General features: G+C 40.2%; 1 protein-coding gene across 1 annotated transcript in view; it reads left to right on the plus strand.

Moving 5' to 3' along the window:
- flrt1a (fibronectin leucine rich transmembrane protein 1a) overlaps positions 1 to 20,816 on the plus strand; it is a 58,738-nt gene that overhangs the window by 21,530 nt on the left and 16,392 nt on the right. Inside the window, exon 2 of the mRNA XM_042499779.2 lies at positions 14,484 to 14,709. The gene's annotated coding sequence lies outside the window, so the exon portion shown is untranslated. The remainder of the gene's footprint in view (positions 1 to 14,483; positions 14,710 to 20,816) is intronic.

Below are 20,816 nucleotides of genomic sequence, written 5' to 3' on the forward strand. Positions count from 1 at the left end.
ACGTTACGGTGCATTTCATGATTTATGAGCTTTTTAGAAAATTACATCATACCATTTTCAAACTTGGTTTCTTTATTTTTTAACTAATAAATGGGAGAGTTTGACCCCTCTGGGAGTCCGTCATCTGTATTTTTACAGTGTCACAGTTTTCAGTGTCACAGTCACAATCAGTCATATTGCCATGGAGCTCTTCCAGCACACACACACACACACACACACACACACACACACACACACACACACTCTGGGAAATAAAGGAATGAATAGCGAATAAAAAATAAAAAAATGCCAGGAAAACATAAAATTTCTTGACTTTGAGGTTATTGGCTCTGTGACTGCAGAGAAGGTTTATGGCAGCGAGCTTTTCAGAGGCTAAAAGGAGACAAAGGAAGCTAATCTCACTTAGAACGGTAAAATCTGCTATATAGCTAATGAAGTATTATACTGTGGCCAATGAGGTAGAGGCACTGCAGAGAGCCCACGCAGTGTGTGTGTGTGTGTGTGTGTGTGTGTGAGTGCGTGTGTGTGTGTGAGTGTGTGTGTGCGCGCTTTGTTGTATGAGTGGGGGTTTGTTTGTCAGAGGGCTGCGGTGATAATGCTGCCATCAAGGAGTGAAGTCTTTCAGGGGAGAATGAGCATGTACAGGGAGAGAGGTGTTGATTTTAGAGCAATAGAAAGGACATATGAGGACATTTAAGAGCACAGCAAGAAACAGACGCAGAGTGAGAAAAAGCAACAAATACTGTACATCATGACAAGAGTCTCTATCTTTTGGCGCAGTGTTTTGTCTCATTTTAGATCCTAAACTACAAAAGATGTAATGCACGCTGTAAATTTAACATTTCTAAACGTTTTCCCGACTTTTCAGGCAGCTGTTGATTTCTTCATTAATTTCCACACAGTACCAAATCTAAGGGGTTATTTACATGGCAACGGTTCTTGCATGAAATGTTGAACTTTTATTGTGGTTTGGCCTTTTCGTTCGCATGACAACGCCATTTTTGGGGCCTGAAAACACAAGCTTTTGAAAACAGGTCCCAGAAACCAGGTTGTGTGTTTTTTTCTTCACCTTATCATATGCCTTTTTTTGCCTAAACTTTACCATCTGTGACGTTGGTGCCTAATCCCAACAGTCGTGACCGCACCGTTGTGTGAGCATAGGGACCATGCCGCGCATTCCCACCACACGTGCATTTGTTGACGTCATGGTAGCGGCATCCTGCAAGGTCACAGGTGGAAAATGACTGACTGACCGTCACTGTGTGACGACCTCAGAGTGAGACTGTGTTGTTCTTGCATGAAACGTTAAACTTTTGTTGGCCTTTCAGAAACACGACAACGACATTTTGGGGGCCTAAAAATGCAGACTTTTAAAAACGGGTTCCAGAGTGTAACGCCACCCCTTCTATCGCCGTGTAAACTGGCAATGTCACGACCACACCTTGCGCATTACATTTCTGACATAGCCGTGCACCAGTAGGAGAACAATAACAACAATGGCGGACTACCGACTGTCTGTTTTTGCGTGTGCATTCACCATCGTCTTCGTAGAAGAACGCCTTTATGCAGGTATGTGGTGTCCTTCTTTGGTGTGCAGTTACAAATTACACCACCACAACTACTGGCCTGGTGTGCATACTACAGCGTTTTCAGTTGTTTTTGCGAATCCGTGCACACAGTGTTCGTTTTAACAATGTTGTCATATAAATGTGGATTTTTTTAAAAATGCAAAAGACTTTTCCATTTTTAGTAGGGCCATTCTCGTCTAAGCGTGGCCTCAGTGACACGTTTTTCTGTAATGTCATCTGCCATGTCGAATGTGACGGCCTGTAAATTCAGATTCTTTGGTGTGGACTCCGCCGTTCACTAGAAAGATGTTAACCCAGATCCACAGGGCTCCTGTGGATCTGTAAAATGTCCTAAAAGCCATTGAATTCATCAATCTAAAAGTAAGGCCTTAATTTGTATTTGTATATTTGTAGCTGTCTTAAATTATCAGAAGTCGTAAAAATGCTGAGACATAAGAAGTAGGATTATTCTTTTTTTATGTTGCTGCATTGTGAAATCTGAGAATAATTCATAAGCTGTAAATCTTAAAACGAAGACACAGACACTGCAGTACAGTATATTTTTATCTATATATGACTTTGGATAACATTACTGTAACTTTAAAACGTGGCCGTTCTACAGCAATTAATCTTGTGGACGAATCAAATGTTTGTTTACTTCTGTAAAATGCCTTCGGTCTGATGTTAGGGCTCAAGTCAAGGTTGAGCTGCTTGCTTGAGTCAAGGGCATGTCGTTTGAAAGATGACAACTATATTTTCCTCAGCAGGAAAGCAAATGTCATCAGTCCTGAAAATGTGGCTGTGCAGCAGAGCTGTGGTCAAAGGTCCTGAGAGACACAGAGCTGTGTTTTTCCTTAAAGCTAATGATGCTTATATGGAGGCCAACAGTTTTAATGATGCAGATAAAAAAAACTGGTTGACTGTATAGATAGAGCGTGTACACTGACCCCTTTCAGTGCAGTTTTATTTCCAAAATGTCATGTTTATTTTGGATTCAGTTTAGATTTTTATCTGCATGGTTAGGCCGCCATAAAACTGTGTTTTCCGAGGCTCCTGGTGATCGGGGTTCCTGAGGTGATCCGAGGATACTCTGGAGGCTTTTTTCCATCAAGAACGGAGGAGGCAAAGGACCGCTGTTCTTTTCCTTGTGTTCTTGGTTTCTGCCTCTCCATTTGTCAAGTCCTGCACCGTCATTTCATGCTTGACTCTCTTTTTCTATTACCTCATGTAGAGACAGTATGGCAGCCCATGGGATATGTCAACATGCAGACGCATTAAATTATTAGACCTTGTTTATTATGAACTCTGTAGCAAACACAACTGGCTGCAACCTATTAATATTCATGCAGCGTGACTGCTCCCAACTGATGCTAACAGGACCGAGTGGGGTCAAATTAATGCAGTCACATGCACGTGCAGAGTAAGACAAGCAAGTGCACATTTTGGCGTGGAGATTTTGGGTAATTAGTGCTGTTACGGGTTCCGGATATAGATGCACACATGCATGCACAAAATGCACAACATGAGGCATCTTTTGAACGTCTGTTTCGTGCTGCAGCCCAGTCGGATTGTCATGGCCGGTTGGATCAGCCCGGGCTATTTCTGTCTTTTTTAATCACATTTTGGAGCAACTTTTGGTCACATTTTAGTGCACATTTTTCAGTAAAAATGTTGGTGCACATTTTTCAGACATATCTGCTGTTACAGGGCAGGATATAGATGCACACACATGAGGGATCTTTTAAACAGTTGTAAGAAAGTCTGTTTCATGCTGCAACTTGTTCAGATTGACGTGGCCAGTTGCTTAAATTTGGGCTATTTTTGATTTTTTTTTTTTTATCACATTTTGGTGAAAATGTGGCTCTTTAGAAATGAGTATGTTCTGTAATGGTTCATTATACATGCATGCAATGCACAATGTGAAGGGTCTTTTAAATGGTCAAAAAAAAGGTCTGTTGCATGCTGCAGTCTGGTCAGATTGATGCGGCTTCTTGGATCAGCCTTGACTATTTCGGTCTTTTTTTTGGTCACATTTTTGTGCACATATTTTGAAAAGATATCACTGCACATTTTAAGTAATATGTGCTGTCACACACGTGCAATGTGTGGTCATATTGAAATGCACATTTTGGCATGTAGGCTTTTAAACGGTCAAAAAAGGCTATTTCGTGCTGCAGGCTTGTCAGATTGACATGGCCAGTTGGATCAGGGTTTAGTGCACATTTTGGCATGAGGCTTTTTTCGGAATTAGTACTGTTAAAGGGCAGGATATATGCACACGTGCATGCACACAGTGCAGAATATGACGAATATTTAAAACGAGCAAAGAAAAAGTGCGATCTGTGCTTCAGCCCTCTCAGATTTGACGTGGCCTCTTGGCTATTTCTGGCTTTTTTTTTTTTTTTGGGTCACATTTTGGTGCACATCTTTGGTTAAAGTTTTTATGCACATTTTTGGTAAAAGGTGTTGTCACAAGCCAGATATAGATGCACACATGCATGCAGAGAATGCCCAACATGAGGGATCTTTTAAGCGGTCAAGAGGAAGTCTGTTCCGTGCTGCAGCTTGGTCAGATTGACGTGGCCGGCTGGATCAGCTCGGGCTATTTCTGTCTTTTTTGGTCTGAGCTCGCTGCAGGCAGGAGAGGTCGGAACACTGTCCGCTCGGCTGAGTGGTCGAGTGAGGGCGACCCATCACGCAAACAGGAAAGACTTTTTAGAGGGAAACATTTTTTTGGAAGGTGAAAGCAGTGAAGTGCACCTCCTGCAGGCCTCTGGATAACATGAAGCGTAGTGGTCAAGGCAGCAAAAACTGTTTAAAAATCGGCCGGTGACAACACGGTCTGTTGCTCTGGTTTTCTCATGGGCTGTAAATTTGTCGTTAAACAGGCCATCCAGACATGAGTCATCTGTGAGATTACTCTTTGTTTTCTGCATGCCCTCTGTCCCTCTCTATTCTTATCCTGCCTAATTTCCTCTCTGTCTCACACGTTTATTCCCCCCCAGCATGTTGACCTTGTCCCTTATTCCAGCTTGTTCGATTGCGAGATAGTCCACAATGTGTGTGTGCGTTTGTATGTGTGTGAGAGAGGACAAAGAGGAAACCTAGAGGTGGGAGAGTGAGCAGTGAGGTGTCCAGCACTTAAATTGCCTGTTTATTTCCAGTCATTGCATCAATTACACTGATACAGCTTACAAACGAGCACGCTGAGTGCGTTTGTGCGTGTGTGTTTGTGTGTTTGAGTGTGCGGAGGGGGTTGGAATAGAGAAACAATTAAGAATGATAGATATGGAAATTTTTGTGCTGTTCTTTGCAGTTTCTGGCTTCATGCGAGTTGCAAAAAACACACGGGGAGCAGAAAAAAAGGATTGCTTTGTTACCAAGGAGAGAAAACGAGGAAACTCGAACTGTATTTTGATTGTGGTCCGTCTGACAATCAGCGGATTCATGCATAGAGAGCGCACGTCTGAGTGTGTGGACGGGTGGGGGGGGCTGCATGGGTGTGTCCGTAAGTGTGTGTTATATGGGGTCTGCCCTGAGATCAGGAGCGTGGTCGTCGGCTCTCTGGGGAAGAGGGGCGTGTCTGTGACAGGCTGCAGTGATTAGTGGAGCTCAGCGGGCAGAATTTATCAGACTCAGCCGAGGCCCTGAACCGTTTCGGTCTGCAACTCTGCAATTTGTCTCTCACTTCGCGTCATATAACAGCCCCTATGCAGCTTGCTTGTGCACGTTTGCAACGCGCACGTTCGTCCTGCCTCATGCATTTCTGAGTGTTCACCTATAGCGAGGTATAGCTATAAATTTATGGCTTTTAGAGCATCGTGTTTGCATGGCAGCAGGGACACATATACGGTATCACTGTCACTACACTTTGACTTATACTTACCTCAGTTATCCTGTGACTTTCTTTAACCCTTTGAAAACTGAGCAAATTTGTTTGAAATCTTTGGAAAATAAGGTAATTAAAGAGCCACTTAGTCACATAGGTGAGCTCGAATCCCGGACTGTTTTCCATTTTTAACCAAAGAAATATTGGAATCATTATTTAATGAAGAAAATCGTTGTTCTGTCGATCAGCTAATCAGTTTATCAACGAATTGTTGCAAATGACAGAAGGTTCATCTGAAACCGTTAACCATTTAAGCATTGAAAGCCAAAGTCATATTCTTAGGTTTTATTGTACATTTGCATGTTATTATGTTGCAGATTCATTAAAACTTAATGTGTCAACAACGCTGTGGTTAGTGTGTTATGTATAGGCACAAAAACCACTCGGTAATCGTTAGGAAAAGAGCATATTAGGCTCAAAATGCACTGTTTTTGTTGCATGTGTCACTACAAAATACCTACATTTGGTTCCAAAAAAGCCGCTGGAAACACAAGGATGTCACGCTAAAAACAGCCAGTTTTGATGTCTGTTGGTCTTGAATCGTGGTCTGCAGTTTGGCAATCGTCTCACATAAATGACAAACCCTTCACCATCCCCTCCACCTCTGGATGACAGTCAGCTCATATACTCGGCCTACGTCTCATTAAAAACGTCGACATGATGTGTTTTTGTAACGTATTCATGAGTTGCTACCACCAAAAGTTTGCATGCAGTTATTGAAAATAATTCATTTTTTGTGTTTTTTTTTATTTTTCATCTAAAAACATAGTGGCATCGTGGCCAACACCAGGCATTTAAAGGGTTAAAATTCTGAAAATTAATGAATATTTTTTTCATTTATGATTAGGGCTGATGTTGTTGATTAAATAACTTAATGAAGTACAAAATAATATTAATGTGTAATATTTTTTAAAGCAGAGCAATACGAGTGTGTTTAATATCGAAGGGTTAAATAAGACTGTAAAGCCCCATAAAGCCACGTGGAGCTGCAGATTCAGGCGTTAACTTTCCGTAGGTTTCTCTCAGCAAGCAAACCCCTTTCAAATGTCACATTGTTTTCACACTGATTGACAGTTTTAGTATAAAGATATTGTCAGAAGCCGCTTTAATGTGTCACCTTGGCTCTGTGACGGGCATTTTTCACCATTCTGTAACATTTTAAAGACGAAACGACTCATTTACTAATCAAAACAACAACCCGGAGATGAATTGCTAATGAAAATAATTATTGCTTTCACCACTGTTATGAAGCCATTAGTATCCTTCATGAGAAATGTCAAAGTAAATCCGTGTATTAGAGGAAACTACTTTTAATCAGCCGCTGAGCAGCCAATCATACGGGCCCGGCTCATTACTGTCAAAAGCAGAGAGCATGAAAAACATGGATGACAGATTTAGTGGCCTGCCTCTATCCCTCTGGGCTGCATACACAGTTTTTATGGTAAGGGAAACAATTCATCACCGGGCAATTCATCAGTGGATAACTTTTAATTAATGTTCAAACGTGTGGACCTTTAAAAACGGCAGCCTCAGCTCGCTCTCTGCTGTCCGCTCTGTTTGTTTCCCAGCGTCCGCTCGTCTTCTCTCTGCTAAAGAGCGGCCGCTTTATTTTCGGGGATATTCCACCTGCTCTGCTCAGGGGCCACTTTTACAAAACCACAGGACGCCAGGGGCCAGATGCAGCAGCCTTGACCGAGTTTCTTGGATTTTAGGAGGTTTCTAGACTTCTGGGCCAATTCGAGCATTTTAAGAAATTTTGGGATTTTAGGACAACTTTAGGATTTTAGGACATTTCCTGTATTTTTAGACTTTAGGACATTTTTAAGATTTTATTACTTTTCTAGGATTTTGGGACATTTTATGGATTTAAGGATGTTTCTTGAATTTTGGACGTTTCTAGGATTATAGGATGTTTCAAAGATTCAAGGACTTTTCAAGGATTGTAGGACATTTTATGGGTTTTTGGATATTTCTAGGATTTTGGGGCCATTTTATGGATTTTAGGATGTTTGTGGGATTTTTGGACATTTCTAGGGTTTTAGAACATTTCACAGATTTTTAGATGTTTCTCAGATTTTAGGAAGTTTCAAGCATTTTAGGACATTTCTTGGATTTTAGGATGTTTGTCAGATTTTAACAAATTTCTAGGATTTTTGGATGTTTTGAGGATTTCGGGACTTTTCTAGGGTTTTAGAACATGTCTCAGATTTTCGGATGTTTAAAGGATTTCATGAGATTTCTAGGATTTTAGGATGTTTCTCAGATTTCAGGACATTTCTAGGATTTTGGAACATGTCTCAGATTTTCAGACGTTTCAGGGATTTTACGAGATTTCTAGGATTTTGGGCCATTTAAAAGATTGAAGGACATATCTCAGATTTTATGATGTTTTTAGGATTTAACAATATCTAGGATTACGGGACAAGTCTAGAATTTTTGGATGTTTGAAGGATTGTAGGACATTACGGGTTGGTGCGGGGGATCCTCCTCTGGCATTTTTTTAATAAACAGTCACTATATTGATGCTGTTTTATGCACTCTGGCACCTAATTTATACTAAAAATACAAAACCAGTTCCCTGTGTGAGTCACTTTATTTTTACACCCTACAGGGGGCCAGATTTGACCTGCTGGCCATAAGCTGAGTATCTGTGGTCTATTTACTCATCCGCTTTCACTTCCACACTATCCTGCTCTCCATTTTCGCGGCTCCTCTCTTCCTCTCCACTCTATATTCCCTCCGTGTTTACATTAGTTTCACTGGCAAGTCCTTGCGGCTCAGTCCCCTGCCAATATTTGTGTTGTGGTGAATGCTGCCCCCTATTTCCAGCATTTTACCATCTTAATATCTTCCCCGACCGGGTCATTTATTTCCCCTTTTCTCCCCTTCTCCTCTGCCCCGCAACATCGAGGCTGAGAATGTAAAGAAAAGGACGATGAGAGAGACGATTGGAAAGGCTCAAAATGGAGCCAAATGGGACCAAATGGGACGCGAGCACACAGTGTAGATGCAGAAGAGTCCACATAATCGAGGAAAGAAAAGAGAGTCCGACAGATTGATTCTGAATGAAATTAAAGAAGACGAGGGGGAGAGCGAGATGAGTAAATTGAGCATTACTTACTGCATTACAGTGTCTCTTAATTAACCGTGTAAAAGCTTTCTTATTAGGACTGATGCACTCCTCCGGTAACGAGGGAAGAGAGGATGCTCTTTCGGTTGTCATTGAGATGGGCCTCGGAGGAAAAAGTCAAACGTTAGCACACTGAATAGGAAAGAGCGAGTACGACTTTGGGACAATGATGGAGAAAAGGTCCGAGCTGAACGGGCGTGTGAAATCGTCTCGCTCATAGCTCGGCTTTGTCTCAATCATCTGTCATCTGTGTCGTCCCCGGGTCCGCGCTACCCTCCGCCACCTCCCCGTCTGTGAATAGACATTATGTGCAGCTGCGTTGAAAGTCTGATCACATCGGAGGGGATCTGTGTGTGAGAGGAGTGTGTGTGTGTGTGTGTGTGTGTGTGTGTGTGTGTGTGTGTGTGTGTGTGTGTGTGTGTGTGTGTGTGTGTGTGTGTGTGTGTGTGTGAAGTTATTTCAGCTTCAGGTTCTGCACCTTTGCTCTCTCAAAATCAGGTACAAACAATTTAAAACACAGATATTCATTTAATTTAATCTTGTATTCAAACACACATGGAAACAGTCAGTAAAGGGTTCACTTTAGAGATGAAACAAATCCTTAACCCTTTAACACCTGAGCAAACTGGCTTGATTTCTGTAAAAGGCAGGGAGAGGAAGGGCAATGAGCAGCTTAAACAAAAGACATGACCCAAAAAATTGCAGAGAAATTTACAAAAAGTAAAATTACCTGAAAATAAGCAATATGTATATTTGTGGGATATGGTAATAATGGATTTATAAATAACATTTTCATGCTCGAGGGAGCCAGTTCCTACAGACAAACCCGTAGCTATAGCATCATGTGACCTACCTTTATTCTTGCAATATGTTATATTTAAGTCATATACAGTATGTTACATACAGTTTTGCAAAATATGTCTTTTTTTGGAATCATCTGAAAAACTACCTCATGCGAGCAGAAATACTTTTTTGCAATAAATGGGAGTTTTTATTTATTTATTTATTTTAAACTGATGTGTATATATTTCTTTATTTTGTAGCTATCATTTACTTTTAGTAGTTGCATATTTTAGGATATGCATCTTTTAGCCGTAGCAAGCAAGCAAACTTTTAACTCTAAAGCATGCCAGGCGAGGATACTAACATTAATAACGTTATTTAATAACACGAGTTGCTGACTTGTCGTCGTAAATGCATAAACATGGCTGGCAAAAGTCAATGTTTGGTCAACGGTAAGAAACTTTTTTATTAATTATTGTAATAAATCTCAGTTTTTGATCAAATGTAAAGTGTAATATGGTATTTATGGTATGGAGTTTTTATTTATTTATTTATTTTAAACTGATGTGTTTCCATTGGGAATTTTTTTAATTTGCAATTTTAGTTTGTGCACTTTGGGGGTTAATGGAAACCCGGCTACCTTCTCAAAAGGGAAATACTTGCACGTTTACACAGATGTCTTTAAACTGTAAGCTGTTTGAGTCCTCATTGGATAAGTTTGAATCCAAAACTTTAAACACTGAGTTGACGTGAGGACTGTACATCAACAGTTTAAAGCATCTCTACACACACTCTATCACCGCTGTCTGTTCCAGTAATAGAAACAAGCCGGGGTACATTTTGAAGTGCAGTTTGACAACTGTCTGCTTGCAGTTATTTCCAGGTTGCTCAGCCAGATCGGAGCTGCAGCAGTCCAGATGGGAGACAAAGAGTGTTTGCACAAGCAGCTGAGTCAGCGGATTTTACACACAGCGAAAATCTGCAAAAAGCTGCCGAAGCCGCTGTTGTCTGAGATCAAACCGAACGTCAGTGCGGGAGGGAGCGACGGCGCGGGTGTCACCGTGATTGACGGCTCTTGTTAAGGGCAGGATTCCTGAGAGGGGAACAGCGGCTCAGTCTTGTCAAGGTCAATCGCGAGGCGTTTGGCAGGAATCCAATTGGAGATTTCAGCTTGAAAATTGGAGATATGCATCCCAACCTGTGTGTCAGAGCTGGGAATCAAAAGGTCAGTTTAAGTGTCACTGCAATGATCAGAGGAATTATGGGATGCGGTGACAGAGCCAATGGGTTTAGTGTCAGTAAGGAAGACAGTTTGGCTCCTGTTGGACCTCCTTGGAGAGGAAGTTGGGGACTTTTGTCCCACAGTCTCTCTTCTGCTGTCTCTTCCTACAGCAGGCTGCTGTGTTTACTTAACAGCAGCAGACTAAAGCTGCTCCTCTGATGGCCGAAATAAGTTACGACAGTTATTCTGAATCAGGAATCAGAAATACTTCATTGATCCACAGGGGGAAATTGATCTTCATTACAGTCGCTCTAATGCCAGCATGGAGAATTATAACAAGTAGGAATAAGTACAGGTATATAAAAATATGAAATAGAAATACAATAACAGTAAACGATTAGCCCAAGTATGTAAGTATTGAAAAATAAAAGTACGTATAATATGCTGAGAATGTAGCAAGTGTGTAAAAATGCAAATGTAAAAAAATACAGTAATAGACAATAAGTACTCATATGTAAATATTTGAAAATAAAAGTATTTATAATGTGCTGAGTATGTAAAGTATGTAAAAATATGGATATAGAGAAATACAATAATATGTGTCACATGTTAAATATAGCCTATATTCAAGAATTGGAAGAATATTGCAGGTTTGAATAATTGCACAGAGGATTGCTGTAGTTGAAATTATTGCATCAAATATTGCAGTTAATGCAGATAATATCATATTTACCATATTTACTGTATTTACGAGTCACGAGCACATGAACGACCTACAAAGTGTTATTTTTGGGCAGTAAAAACTATATATTTCTTTATTTTGTAGCTATCATTTACTTTTAGTAGTTGCATATTTTAGGATATGCATCTTTTAGCCGTAGCAAGCAAGCAAACTTTTAACTCTAAAGCATGCCAGGCGAGGATACTAACATTAATAACGTTATTTAATAACACGAGTTGCTGACTTGTCGTCGTAAATGCATAAACATGGCTGGCAAAAGTCAATGTTTGGTCAACGGTAAGAAACTTTTTTATTAATTATTGTAATAAATCTCAGTTTTTGATCAAATGTAAAGTGTAATATGGTATTAGTGTTAACTGCTGTCGGGGCGGCTGTGGCTCAGAGGTAAAGTGGGTCGTCGTTTGATCCCCGGCTCCTCTGGACAACATTCCGAAGTATCCTTGGCCAAGGTACTGAACCCCAAATAGCTCCCGATGCCGTGTCACCGGAGTGTGAGTGCGCGTGAATGATTACTGAGTAGCAGGTGGCAACTTGTTCAGAAGCCTCGGCCACCAGTGTGTGAATGTGTGTGTGAATGGGTGGATGTGACATGTAGTGTGAAAGCACTTTGAGTGGTCAACAAGACTAGAAAAGAGCTATACAAATACAGTCCATTTACCATTTACCATGTAGAGTGACCTCGATTCAACAGAAAAATATAGAAAAATAAACTGGAAACAGTCTCTTGTTTAAATGCTCTTAACGTGAGAATAAAACCCGTCTTCTTTGTCGCTTCTGTGTTGTTTCCGCTTTGCGACCTCAGAGCGCATTGACACAATAAAATCGGAAAAGTAACTTCGGAAATCAGACACTTCCGACCTTCTGACATGACGTGAATGCAGCATCAGTACACTGCACTGACACCTGGCACGGAGGACTATTTAATCACAACCCAGCCGCATAACTGATGTGGAATTAAACCGCAGTCGAGCTGCGCGGTCTGCCCGGCACGTAGATATCTGGCAGCTGCTGCAGTTGTTTCAGTTCCACTTTGGTGGCAAGATTACATTTCTAACTCCGAGTACAGATTCTCATCTTGTTAAGTGTTTATCTACATCAGAGGTTTTCACACTGTGAGGCGCGCCTCCCTGGGGGTGGGGGGGGCGGGTTTGAAAGGGGAGAACGGAGACATGAGGAGGAGACGCTGCGTGAGGTGAAAGGGACAGGTGTATCTGCAGGTGTTCTAAAAACAATGAGAAGTTACTCATTTCGGTTTGGCCCAAACACAACTGCAGTGGTTGTGAAACGCAGCCCATGGAGGCGATTAATACCTAACATACACGACAAGACTTTTAAAAAAGTTTAAAAGACTCAAATCTGACAGCTTCTTTCATCTACAGACAATTTTATTTCTTAGTCACACACTTTTAAAGACTGGGATCTTTCAGGGTCACTGTTTGCAAGATTACAACTAGACTCCTTCTGGGATTATTTCCCATCCTCCTCCTGGTGGAAAATATAACACCAAACTCCCTTTAAAAAATCAGAGGAGATCAGACACACCACAAATTTAACCAGGACTCTTGCTCGCTGTGGTTGCGGCAGTATACCAGTTTCAAGGTATACCATGGTATGGACAATGACAGTTATCATACCGTGTACATTTGCTTTTGTTATTTTCAAAATAAACAGAACAGATAATTGCGCCTTTATTTTAAATATTTTTACACATACTTCCATAAAAATAGTTTTAAGTGTCGACTGTAGTAATTTAACATTTGTCCAACCAATAGAAAAAACAGTTTTCATTCCTTTAAGTCTCATTGTAATTAAAAATAATAATAAAAAAGAAAAAGAAAAGCTTTTTATCCCTAAAAAGAGGCTGGAAACACAGCAATAACTCGCTGAAACACAATGCGTTTTGTTATTTGTCGGTCTCAAACAGTTGTCTGCAGCTTGGCAGATCATATGCAGCCATATGTAACTTCAGAAATGTTGATGAAAGTATGATACATGCAAATATAACATATTTGTGGTCTGCAGAAATGCACAACTATTTTCTTGCAGCTGTCTCAGATGGGTTTGCATTAACCCTCAAACTGCACCAATGGAAACTGGGAATATGAAAACAGTTTTTACACTCACATAAGGTGGTATTAACTGAAAAATCGCTTACAGTTTTGCACAAATCTGCAATAGAAACCCGCCTAATGTCAGACTTTAAAATCTGATCTACATGAAAACCTTTGCAGATATGTTGTTGAAATTATCCAACAGGTGTCAGTGTGTGTTTTTTTTTTTTTTTTGGTTTCATGACAAGAAGAGTAAGTAGAAGTGACTCGAAGGAAGATGGCGTGCAGATTCGTGTCACAAAGCAGCTAGCTGTGAGAAAGAGACCCAATCAGCATCGATGTGAGGGGAAGAGAGTGAGATCAGGGCGGAGGGGCTGCTGGCAGAGATTCAAGGCGTCGTCTGGGAAAAGGAGAGATGGTTGTTGGTGGTTTGGAGCCTCAGATGTCATTATCCATTTTCTTTTTCCAAGTGTGCGACAAAATCCTCAAAGCAGATGTATGATGGAGCTCGAGGAGAGAGAAAGACGGTCGCTTTGTGAGGTTTCTTCCACGTCAACATATTTTAGCTGAGATTTATACCCGTTTCTTTCAGTTAATTTTACAACCGTATGACTATCACGGTGATGCAATCGTCAACTTAGAAAACTTAAAAAAAGCACAGCAATAAATTTGATGAAAAAAATCAAAGGAAAAGAAATGGCTTTTTTTTTAAAGTTTGCTGACTTTATACTTTTATAATTGGCATTAGAACCACTTAAACAGCAAGTTCAGTCTGTTTTTTTTTTCTTTTTTAAAGACGGTTTTTGATTAAATGGAGTCACAGCTATTGCATCTAATTTATTTGGAATAAATGGAATTAAAGTTTAGTAAATGAAGAATAAATCATTTAATCCTCTAACCAAGAGCAGATAAAGAAAAAGTAATAAAGATAGAAAATGGAGAGCAGAATGAGATGCAGCGACGACACACGACAGTCATGCAGAAAGATGTGCGATGCCGTTACAGTTTCATCAGAAAATGCAACATCTTGACATTTGATTGGCGTCGATGTTCATCTGTGCTCCCTTATGATTTTTCTGTCACTCTGTCTCCCCGCAGATCTGAGGGCGGCGGTGACGACTGATCGTCATCAAAGCTGAACATTAAAACACAGAAGGAAGAGTTGTTCCCGAAACAAGTGAGAACACACCCCTGCTAGTTTTTGGACTACATGTCGACAAAAGCCGGAGAAAATACAGTTTGCGAACTTTGAAGGAGTCGTGTTGGGAGGAAAAGTGCAAATGGTGCTGCAGCACCTCCTGCGCTGGCAACCCCACTTCAAAAAGTGAGTATGTGTTTGTTTATTCTTGATTCACTTGATACATTTAAAATATATGAGCATAAATATGACAGGTTTAATTAACCTTTCTAAGTTTTAGCAACTTCAGGAAACCAAGTTCACTGCACTATGAGGCCCGTTTCACACAGCAGTGCATCAGCAGTGCGTCAGAAGCGCTGAACGTGTTGTTTTTTGTTATTGGTGTTATCAAGTTAGAGCATCCACACCGCCCGCCTGAGCAGCACTTCTAGAGAGCATCGAGAGAAACGGTGGCTCGCCGATTTTTTACACGTGACGCACACTGAATATGTTCTTTTGATGATTATACTGACTCAAGACCACATTTTACTGTGATGCAGCAGCGACGTTGAAACAACGCTGCATGTGTGAACACCTCAAGCATGAAACACGCTGCAGTTCAGCGAGGCTGAAGTCATGCACAGGTGACGCATGCTGTGTGAAACGGGCCTGATACTGTGATGATTATACTGACTCTAGACCACCTTTTACTGCAGTTTTAAAGTCTCTCTCAGTCACAGAGATGAGGAAATACAAATACGTATGTTTTACTCCCCTGCTTCCCTTTCAAAATAAAAGCCCTCTGACAACATGTTGTCATGTGTTGTGCCACCAAACCAGATACAGTAGTAAAAAAAAAAAAACTTTTCCAAACCATAATCAAGTGTTTTTTATGTCTAAGACTAACCACATTTTAACCACAACATTGTATTAATGTAAATGTATATTATATCTATATATCCGCTATGTAGTAACAGTAAAAAGTAACATATCCGTGGTTTGCAGGAATGTTTAATGCCAACATTTTTTGTCGAAATAGGGTTGGGTAGCTGGAAATCACAATTTTTTATACAAAATAATAATTAAAGGTAATGTGGAGTGGTAATACAAATGGGAAAAATGTTACAAATTAAATAAAAAACACACACAGTGCTAAATGTTGTCTAACAACCATCAAGGTTTTTCAAAAATTGGCCAAACTGAAGCTTAGTGCTGTTACTCAAATAAAAGGACTTTTAAAGGATTTTAAATCCATCTAACCTTTAACTCAGGATCAAAATTGATGCACTCAATTTAAAAATGCAATATAATTACTACAAACTTTTCTCTAAAAGTGCAGTTTTCTTTCATGTTTTATCGTTTTTATGGGGAAAAAAATGTTTACCATGAAAATTTAAAAGTTGTGAGACCTTGAAAGTGCAGCAAATAGAACCGAGGCCAGAGGAGCACCTTGACTGTACCACCTTCTCAGATGGTGACAGTAATTAAATAAGAGATAAATGAAGCCATTAAACAAACTAACACTTATCAACGGTTAACAGTGGGCAATAAAGCTCGATTATCCCCCTCATTTTCTCCTTTTGGGCAAGAGGCCAAACAAAGCAATCAGTAAAGGTTGCTCTAAAAGCCAACACCCATTAATGAAAGATACTAACTCCTTGACTGCCTCAATTTGTTTTTCACTTCCAAAGCCAACACGTTTTGGTTCAAAGGGTGAGGTTTTTCTTTTTTCCTCCTGCTTTACTGCTTTCCAAATATAAGCCAAGATTCTAAGCGAAAGGTGAGAGTACATTTGATAATAATAATTTCCACAGATTGAGCTTCTCCGTCAGCAAAAACACAATATGTTCTGTGTTTTGAACCCAGTCTGACCAGATTTCAGGGGTGAAAGTCAGATCATGTGGAGTCATGAGAGAGTAAAGAGTTTTCAACGACTGTGTGAGGCGTCGCAGGATTCAAAGCAAACTTTTGCTTGAGATCTGAACACTCCCACAGCTGATGTTTCATGCAGGAGAAACCCACCCCCACACACACACACACATACACAAATTGAGAACTCAAAGTCAAGGATCTTTTCTGAGCCCCGGAGGCGGCCTGTATCTATTTATCCGCTGTGATTTCTCATACAGTGAAAGACAAACGTATACAGCTCTGAACACACAAACAAAAGCCTGCATGAATGCACTAGTCCTTTAGAATCACAACTGCAGTTACGTTGCCTCACATTAACTTTATTATTAAATGGCGCTGTATTTATTTTTTGCAAAGTTACACAAAGTGGATTTTACAACCCAAATGCCAGAATAAATGTTGGGATTGTAATTTTTCTGCAAACTACATATTTGTGACATTTATATATCACAAATGCGCTATATGCGTTTCAGTTTGTGGGGTCACTTTGTGGAATAGACCAGATGAAGAAATCAAACAAATTAATGTCACATTTGTTGGGTACAAAGCTGCTTGAAATGCAGTGATGGCTCACTAAAATATGACCACTTTTCGTGGCACTATCTTAGCAGAAAATGCAGCTATGTCTGAGAAAAACAACCACTTTTTGTGACACTATGCTTAGCAGAAACAGCAGATCGTTTTGAAAAAAAATGCCCAGATTTGTTGGCCAAAATGCAGCTGGAACCACAGCAGTGACTTGCCTAAAAATCAAGTTGTTTTGTCTGTTGGTATGCAGCTGTTGTCTACAGCATGTCACACCATCCATCACTTCAACCTCCTGATGACAAAGTCCGCTTATATATTACGTCACTTTAGATGTTGATTTGAGACATATGAAACATACAAATGTAAAGTATTCTTAATTTGAAGAAATGCACAATGCCCACATTTCTTGTGGCGCCTGGACTGAAGCTTCAAAAGGATGAAATTTGCCAACATTTGTTATTTCAAGAAGTCAAAGGAAAAGCAAGTTTTAGTTTGCCTCTAGTTTTCTGCCGGGACGACATAAAGACCGTTTAAAATGGGATTAAGCAAGCGTTGCATAAAGAGAGAGTTATATAGAGGGAAAGAGAGAGAGACGCTGCTGCAGATTGAAAGCTTTGGAACAAAATATGCAGAAAAAGAACAGAATCGCATATGGAAAGATGAAAACATAAAAATTCATTTGACATAGATGATGCTTTTGTAAATGCGACACAAACAGGTGACAGGCCGGACGAAAGTGAAAGGAAGACATGATTGCAAAGGGAGGTGTGATGATGAAGCAAAAGAAAACTGGGTCTCAGTCTGCAGCCTCGTTGTTCCCACAAGCCACATTCACACGAGTGCAGGAACTGTGGCAGGAAGAGCGGGGAGGCAGAACTGTTTCTGCTCACAAAAAAAAACAAAAAAGGACTGCTTTTGTTCAATCAATGCGGACTGAAATTGAGTCTTCCGGGCCGCATGCACGCAGACGTGCACAAACATGTTTTGATTTTGGGAAGTACAGTGTGGGATTTGATGTGTAAATTGTAATGTGGAGGCTGCAGAACGCGAAGATTCAAGTAGCCGACAGGGAGGTGAGTAATAGAGAAGATTGGGAGCAGCAGGCGGAGATCACGGCACCACGACATGTGATGGAAAGCGGCCTATGATCTGCTGGTACTTTCTATTATGGTGGATTCATATTGAAATGTTCTTGTGGCCAAGGACAAATTGAATTGAACTGTATTGTTGAATAGTCACAGTGAGGGAAACTATATTAGGTTGGGAGAATATGTGCAGTACAACTGGGAAGTTAAGCCATATTTGTATTTGACACAATTTGCTTGACACAAAGGAATTGTTCTTGCTACATGTGTGTTGATACTGTAAAGCAGCAGATTACGGAGCATTTCTTCAGTTAACAGACGCTTTTAGGAGAAAATAAGAGGGGAGAGCCAAGAGGAGGAGAATGTGGGCGTGTAGAGGGCAGGATATGATGCTGATCCACATGTGGACAATTTAGCATTTACATAAGGAAATTGCACACAAGCATGCATAGCATGGTTCTGTAAATCAGAATATTTTTTAGCATGCGCTTTTTTTTACTTTTGTGTGCATGTACACATTTAGTTAGGATCCATCACATTATTTTATAATGAAAAACCCGACACTAGATGGGTTTCCATTAACCCTCAAATTGGGCAAATTGAAATTGTGAATATAAAATGTGCACATCAATTTTGGGGGAAAAAACTCCATTTATTGCAAAAAAGTTTTTATGCTCACAAGGTGGTATTTCAGGCGATTCGAAAATTTCCCAAAAGTGGGAAACAGAAACACTTCTGGCTTTTACAGGTCACATGATGCTATGACTATGAGCCTGTCAGTAGGAACTGGCTCCCTCACGATGCAGCAGGAGCAACAAGAGCTGTTATTGTTTCACATAACTCTTCAAAAGTTGAGCGGATCATCCGGAAGTTTTTTATGCACATATCCTCTGTGAAATTGTGGACTATCAGCTCCCAGAAATCCCTCACACATTGCCGCTCCCACATATAAGGGGCTCGCCTTTCCATTATTGCTCGCATAAAACGCCTACGTCGCCTTTGATTTTAAGTAATAACGGCTAGTGCAGTAGCTGCAATAAAAGTCGCATAACATCACTCAGTGAAAATGCAGTCATCTCGCAATTGTGATTTATCCACATTTTGAAAATATTGCTCAAGTTTTGTGCAAATCCCTACTGGAAAGCCGCCTTATGACAAATTATTTATTGGCGCAGCCATGTCATTGTTCCATTGGCCCAAAATTCCAAATCCCCATTAGTCCAAATAATTTCAAAGTTGCATCAGCAGCTCATTTCTCAAACAGCCTGTTATCCCCAAAATAAAAACCCATCGCTTCAAAGTCCTGCTTCTCCAAAAACACATTCCCTGCAGTTTCAATTTCCCAGCAGTGTTTGAGCCTTTGTTACTGTGTGTTTTCACAGATCCTTCGCCACTTTTCTCAGCGACGTTTGAACCACTAATTTCAGGTGTTTGTATCGACCCTATTTAACATGTCTCAGTGGCGTTTGAGCCACTGATCTCAGGTGTTATTACCGACAATTCTGAGTATTTTTTTCCAGCAGTGTTTGAGCCACTGAATTGGGTGTTTCTTATTTTTTTGCCAACAAATGTGGGTGTTTTAAAGCCAAAACATGTTTTTTGCCTAACCATTACCAAGTGGGTTTTTTGTGCCTAAACTTAACCACACATTCACCACAGAAACATACAATGCAAACAGTTTTTTTGGCAATTGGGTTGTCTGAATGCACGGACTTCAGAGTAGGGCTGGCTGATAAAACGATAATGATATCAATTGCAAAATAGCTTTTCCTCAATTGAAATATGAGACATAGTCGAAAAAATGTCGATAGAACGCATTCCAGCCATGTTTTGACAGACAACACGAACAGCCAATGATAATAAGAATAGCGTTGCAGCAAACCAATTGCAGTGAATGACTTTGACTGTAGGACAGCTGAGTGTTTGACAGCCACAGCGCTGAAACAGGTGTAAAGTGACTTCTTTAGACTTCTACAGGCTACTTTGTGTTAGTTTCGGGTTTAATCAGACTTTGGATGAATTATTTAAAAACAGCAGGACACATCGCTCGTTGACCTTATTTTCAGCCTTTTTCTAACTGGGAATGTTGGCAGGCTGTTGGCAGCTATAGGAGAAGTAGGCCTACTCAAAATATTGTAATTCCTGAGTAAAATGATTAATAGCACAGAAGTTTCAAGGAAGTTGACGTCAGAGTCCTGCAGTCAGGAGAGGTTGGCCTATTATCATCACAATGTGCTTAAATTTACCTGAAGTTTGTTTAAGATGGGGCTATTAATTTTTATATAATGCTGGAAAGTTTAAGAAATAATAATAAATCACGTGTTTATTACACTCCAACACACCATGGTCACATGAAACTGTCTCAGTGAACTATGAGGGCAACAAGAAAATAAATATTTAAACCAAAATTAATCTTATGATATCTTCATATCTCACTTAGGGGTAAAAGTGAACGTTTAAGCTTGACAGAAATAGTTATTTCATGTATATTGTGAGATATATGAAAAAAAAACTCCGATAAGACTTTATTCTATATCGCCCAGCCCTACTTCAGAGCAATGAACATTTGCTTTGGGATGATGTTTTCAGTCCAACGGGATTTTTTGGGACTAACAGGGCTTTGAGATATTGGGGCTATCCTTATAATGGTGACATAGTTTCTCAATAACCTCAAACCCATTTTGGCATTTCTGCACTGCAATTTTGTGTTACGTCTCAGCCGACAAACACATAGACTGATAAATCTGCAACAAGCCTTTATCAGCTGATATATATCGTCTCGTTCTATAA

This window comes from Plectropomus leopardus, chromosome 15 (assembly GCF_026936395.1).
Source record: "Plectropomus leopardus strain MGB_pleo_1.0 chromosome 15, ASM2693639v1, whole genome shotgun sequence".
Classification (NCBI taxonomy): Eukaryota; Metazoa; Chordata; class Actinopteri; order Perciformes; family Serranidae; genus Plectropomus; species Plectropomus leopardus.